Source organism: Xyrauchen texanus, chromosome 40 (genome assembly GCF_025860055.1).
Source record: "Xyrauchen texanus isolate HMW12.3.18 chromosome 40, RBS_HiC_50CHRs, whole genome shotgun sequence".
Classification (NCBI taxonomy): Eukaryota; Metazoa; Chordata; class Actinopteri; order Cypriniformes; family Catostomidae; genus Xyrauchen; species Xyrauchen texanus.
The window spans coordinates 21,554,499-21,561,264 of NC_068315.1; positions in this window are offsets into that span (position 1 = coordinate 21,554,499).

Genomic DNA, 6,766 nt, shown 5'->3' on the forward strand with positions numbered 1-6,766 from the left:
TTTTTGCTTGCTTAGCTGTATATCTGGCCCATTTATACCAGTCATTTTGATTTTCATATTGTAATAGTTCCTCTGTTCCTGCTGACTCTATGGGTTCAATATCATTTTCTAAATTTATTGGCTTTTTCAGTCTTTGGGTGATTATTTTGACAGGTGTCTTTTGAGGCGGATTCTTCGGTTTGTTCTGCTTAGCCAAATTGCTTATCCAGATGCTTTGCTTTTCGGGTTCACCTTTGTTTAGTGATCCAGGCGTTCGCTACTTTCTGATTTCTCGTGCTATGTTATCTAGTCTCTGCTCATTCGGGGGAATAATATTGAAGGTCTGAGATGTCAATTGTAGGAAATTCATCATACCATGGTCGTTGTGATGGTCCCTCGCCTGGGGAGTCTGGGCCTTCCTGGATTTCCTCTCCGGTAGGCCCTGTATGGGAGGCAATACCTGTCCCAAATATGTTAGTAAGATCATTATACACACTAGTACCTCCTTGAGCTTCCATTCTTTTCTCCATGTCCCACAACGCTTCATTGAATGACTGCACTTGTTGGCCTGCTTCATGTCCTTCAGTTGTTTCTGTATCTGTTTCAGCAGGACGATCACTTTCTTCTTGTCTTTCTCCTTCTTCACCTTCCTGGTCCATGTTCCTCTGTGACATGTACTTCCGTCTCACTTTCTATGCTTTCCTGCTCTACTGCGGCACTTACTTCAATCCCTCTTTCTGCCACAGCATGCTCTTCCCCTACTTTCGCTTGTCCCTCTTCTACTTCCTCTTCTCTTTCTTCAGATTCTGTAGCCGGTTCCTGTTGATCTTCTTCCTCAGGTTCTTGTTTTTGTGCTTGCTGCTCTTCTTTGTCTGAATCTTGCCTCGTATTCATCTTTGGGAAGTCCATATTCATAGTTTCTTCAATACAGTCCGTCAAGTGCTCTGTACTTTCTGAATTCACTTTCTGGATTATTTAGTTTCAGGTTAGCTTCATTGGAAAGGCCATCCAAGATCTCCAATGCTGATTGTAGGGAACCCATTCTGCAGTATGCTTTCATTGAATTGTTCATCTGGGGATCCTGGTCCTTCTTGGGACGTTTCTCTGGTAGGCCCCGTCATTGGGGGCAACACTTGTCCCAAGTATGTCAGTAATAACATCCATATTAATATGTCTTTCTTATTCATTGGTATTGTAGGCCGCAATTGTTTTCCACCTTCTCTCCTTCAGCGGGTCATCCTGTCCTAACTTGCTTCAATGATGGCAACAGCATGACTATTTCATTTTATATGCATAAAGAACACTGTAATCACCTCATATGGTTACATGTTTTATATTAACTAACAATCATTACTTTCTGCATTCATTTGATTAATATATTAAATGATTTCCCTTATTACAGTCATTTGCTACACACACACATTTGTTGCATCTCATTTCTAGCACTAAATAACACATGGGTCCTCTGCCTCCTCCAGGCAGGAGCCAGGCATAGCCTGACTTTGTTCCAATTAAAAACTTTAGATCATCCCATATCTATACACAACATTTTTCATGGTCATTCACAGAAAGGGTCATTCACAAAAAGGCTATAATTCTCCACAGAGGAGGTAAACTACCACAGGTGTTCCTTATCTTAAAACTCCCTACTCATTCACTTATCACATACATTTCATTTCCTCCTGTTTCCCAAGGACTCTCAATGTCTGTATCACATTAATTAATTTTCCCTGAAAGCTAAGCTGTTTTTCATAGTTTCAGACTATATCAGAGTAATTCAGAGTATTAAATCAATAAAAGAATGATCAAATATATAACATATCATTGGAGGAATCAATTTCCTTCCAGTTTGGTCTTTCTGTTGCATTGGGCCATTTACATTGATACATTGATACTTCATCTGGTTTTTTATTTAATCAATGGTAACACACAATATTATATTATTCCCCTCTCACAAATTGTTGTTTCAATTATTATACCAATTGTAGCCAACCCTGCACCCTATTTCTTAATTAATTCCATTTATATTGTTACAAACAAACAAGACAAGCAATCTTAATCTTTAGTCACCACCATGTATCTTTTCCATTCTTCATTACTTTTACAATGTATATGAGTTCAATTAAAGCATAAGTAAAAGTAATAAATCATCTTCCAGTCTAAATTCATTATCATACAAACATTCCCCATGTTTGTTTAATACTTCTATAAAATGTCAAGCACTCCTTTGTCTGCAACGGTTCTCAAAACTTTACCCCCAAAACAATCTATAAATAATCCTCTACACAGGGTATGATCCCTGACAACACAGTGACAGAATGCTTAGTATTTAACACTGTGATAAGTTATTTTAGTAAAGTGGTTATTAAAATGCAGTCGGGTTCAGTGGAACTTTTAAATTTTTGAGCAGGTCTCTTCTAGACCTCCCTTTTGATGCTTCTGATCTAAGAGCATTCATCCACTTCTTTAAACCCCTTTCAAACCTTCTTAGTCAGGTCTCCAGGGCGGTGACGCCCCTGCTTTGGTTGCTTAACCTTTTATGCCATTGTCAAGTCTTACCCGTCATTGGGTTGTCACCTCTTGCCACTGGTCTTGATGCTGCTCAGTCCTCAATCCTTAATAATTTGGTATCAGTAAACAGATATTTTCTTTTTCAGGGAGTATCACCAGAGAACCGACACAGCCAATGGAACATCCACAAATGCTTAAATATGGAGACAATTCAAAACATGGTTAAATTCAAAAAAGCATTATTAAAAATTCATCAGTCTATTAAAATTGTCCAAAGTAAAAGTAAAATATGCTAAAATTGAACTCATTTATAGATAATTAATTTCCATTCAGGTTTTATTTCTGCTACTTCAGCAAATGTTACACAAAACTATGTATCATGGTGAGGACTAACATCAGAACAAAGCCTCTCAAGCTTCTAGGAAGCTTAATTAAAAACATCACCTCAATTCAATAATAGTCTCTAGATAGTTTTTGAACCTAAATTTATTCTTTCAGATGAATTTTCAACTTAATCTCTTTTCTTTAGTATAAACCCTTAACTTTAGATTGCCCTCTTAATATATAAAATCTTTAATCATTGATGAGGAGAGCTGTTTGAACTCCTTCATATCACTCTATCTAACATTAGTGTCAAGGCACATCATTTTACATATAAAAATAAAATCAAACCAAAATAAAATGAAATAAAACACTTATGAATATTTCTTCAAATTCTGCTCTTGTGTTTCTGTTTCAAGCAGACACTTATCAATTTTAGACTGAGAGTGAGGAGTGGGGCATTACACTGTTTCACAATAATACATTTAATTTATTCTTCAACAGTAAAAATAGTGATATTTATAATAACTGATTATATTAACTGCTTTCAAACTTTCTCATCTCACACCATTTAAAAACAAAACTACTCTCATCAAAAACTACTCTCATCTTACTTTCTTCTGTCCATTCAAACAACATACAAATAACCTTCTAATCTTTAATAAAACAGAACACAATGTATTTTTCGACATTCTCTATATAATCAATTCAACTTATTTTTAGCCTTCTGTTCATGCAGAGCTTTACATTTACAACACCTATCTTATTATTAATATATTATAATCCCTTTTTATTATTAAGTAATAATTTATTATTACTACTTTCTCCATTTCTTACACTTTCTCAGGTGAAGGAACTTCCATTCTATCTAATAAAATAATATAAATCAAGTTTTTAAACTAACAGGAAAGTAAAAGATTAAACAGAATAAAGTCTTAAAGACAAACATATCTAAAAACATATCTCTTTTCTTGTGTTTTGAAATAATTGCTCAGTAAGATACACTACGTACTTTTAATTTCTCATGACTCTTAAATTATTTATTTATTTATTTATTTATTTTTATCCAAATGTTTCATCATCTTTTAACAGTTATCACTATTATACCTCTAAAATTACACTTTCATGTATTAACTATGGCAAACTAAAATAGTAGTAATAGAAATAGACACTCAATCAGCACTTTGTAGCACACACTAAGCTCCTTTTTTTTTTTTATTTCTTTATTATGAGGGTACTCTCTGGAAAATTTGGGGGAGTAACCAATCCAATAGGTAACTATAACTTTGCCATATGTTTGTAATATTTACTCTTCAAATCAATAAATCAGTGGTTAGCTGCTGGATTTAAATTTAGACCCTCAGAACAATTTAGACACGGGCATTGAACCCATTGATGGCATTCTGGAAAATCATAAAGTGATCATACAAGACTGAAATCAACTTTTCAAGAGAAATTTTAATCCACATTATAAATGGCAAATCAATAATGATTACCAGCAGTAATGAGCGCAGCAAGATCAATCAGATCAATCACATCATTTTCAGTCTTCTTTGTGTCCGGATTTCCTCCTGCAGCATTAGTAACTTCTATAAAATCATCTTTCTCAGCCGTCTGCAATGGTGAGAAACTAGTTCCAGAATGAGTTAGTGAAACAACATACACACAATGATGACAAAAGAAACACAGAATAGACACATGAATATGAACTTATTAACATTCATATATGAGGAAGTTATAATGTTCAATTTAATCTTAACCTTTCTCCATGGGCTTCACCTGCCCCAAAGACTAATTTTTAAATGATCCAAATCATTCTTAAATTTATGTTCCTTTAATTTTAGTCTCAAATGCAGCTTCTCAGTGTATCCACGATCAACCAAGACCTATTCTGTGTATACCAAACAAAAAATAAATAAAATAAAAACAAAATATCTATCTATCTGCTTTCTATCTTTTTCTAAAGTCGGGGCCCCTTTCTGTCTGAAGACATCAAGAGAGGCCTGTTTCCCCTCAAAGCCATCCTCAATGCCTTCATCAGACAGTCCCTAACAAAAATAACAAATCTCTGCCTATCTTTTGTTGGTTGATCAAGTTTACACCGATAACGCTGCACTCACATTTAAATTGTTCTCCAGACATTTTTTAAATCATAGAAAAATCAAAAACAACTTTCTAGTGTTTAATTTAATAATGTTAAAATAGTATTCTCTCATAAACTGGACCAGACAGAACATAAAACAGACACATGAATGTGAACTTTTCACATTTAAGGTTTAACTTAATAAGATACAAAATATAATTTTCTTATTATTTATTTTATCATCATATCATTGGCCCTCTTTTGCCATTTGCTTGAATATAACAACACTTATCTTATATACAACCTTGGTTTAAAATCCAATAACTTATTTGACTTTAGTTTAACATAATACACTTCGACTCAAAGCTTTATTGTTTGTCCAGATAATGTGATTTCCCAAATACAATTCAATCAGCTTTAAAGTGATCACTTTTTATAATCGAAATATTCTTACTCATCACTTTGATATAAAAGGAGTTATGATCTGACACATGTCCATTCAACAGCTGCTCCCTCTCAGTTTAGTTAATCTTACATCAGGCTTCATTCATGGCATGAAAAGAACAGCCCAATAATAAACATTGTCCAGTCCGCTAAGAGTTAACTTTTTGATTTCATGCACATTTTTGTTTTACAGCTATTTGTTTGTTTATACTGTATTATATTTATCCTTATACATACACACACACACACACACACACACACTTACACAGACATACTCATATATTTTTTATCATTGGTTTTCATTCTACAATCATAATATTTATTAAGTGCCCTCTTTGTTTTTAATCATCAGATCACTTCTGCCTCTTATATTGATGAAAATAGTCTAAATAGATTTTCTTTTATGTATATTTCATACATACTCCTCATTAGTTATGCAGCAAAGGATCAACCTCTCTATCTGGATGGATATTTATAGGGCTCATATAACACTTCCATACGCAATCACACTTCAGTCATACTTCCCATACTTTCAAACACAGATACTCTCACAAACACAGAAACTTTCACACTTTTTACAAACACAAGGCCTTTATAAACACAGAGCTCTCAAAAAATATTATACTAAAACAAACCTATTACTTCTGCCCCTCCTTTTGCTCTTCTCTTTTTAATCCCTCTCTCTCCTTTATTTCCATAAAAAACACTCATTATTTACAGTGGTTGATTGCTATATCTGTTACTTCTTTTTATATTAAAACTCATGTACTTCCACCCACAGAGGTCACATCCATTTTGGGTCTCTGTTCAAGACAATTTCTACATTGGTGCTAATTCTCCTTTACTCTCTCTATTAAAAATCACCTTAAAATTTTTGACTGTATTTAATTTGTTCATAACTCCAGAAATGATCACTAATTCCCTGTGTTTCTATTATTAATCTTTTTAATTCGATTTCTTTTCTCCTCTCAGTTAGTCTCCTCTCAAATTCAGTAACATCTTATTTCCACATTATGATTTCTGCTTCAGGAGGAAAACTGAGACAAGGAAAAAAAAAGTATTGTTCTGTTTCTCTGTGCATGCTCACAGCCCTCCCTTTACAGCTCCCTATTCTCACTCTAGCAGCCCCTCCCTTCTCTCTTCTCTAGCACTCAGTCTCCAGCGTACTGTGAGAGAGAGAGAATGAAAAAATCAACAACTGTGCTCATTTATCCGAGTCTTATCAACTATACTTCTGGATAACATCCAACTAAATAAACTAAATAGTTATTACTACTAATACTTATTTATATATTTATTATACTTATTTTTATTTCTTATCTCTTCCCCTTATATTTATTTATTATCTTTTATTTCTTTCTTTTTACTCTTTTTGTTATCCTCTTTATTTTCTTAACTTATATTTTCTCTTATTCTTTTATTTTATTA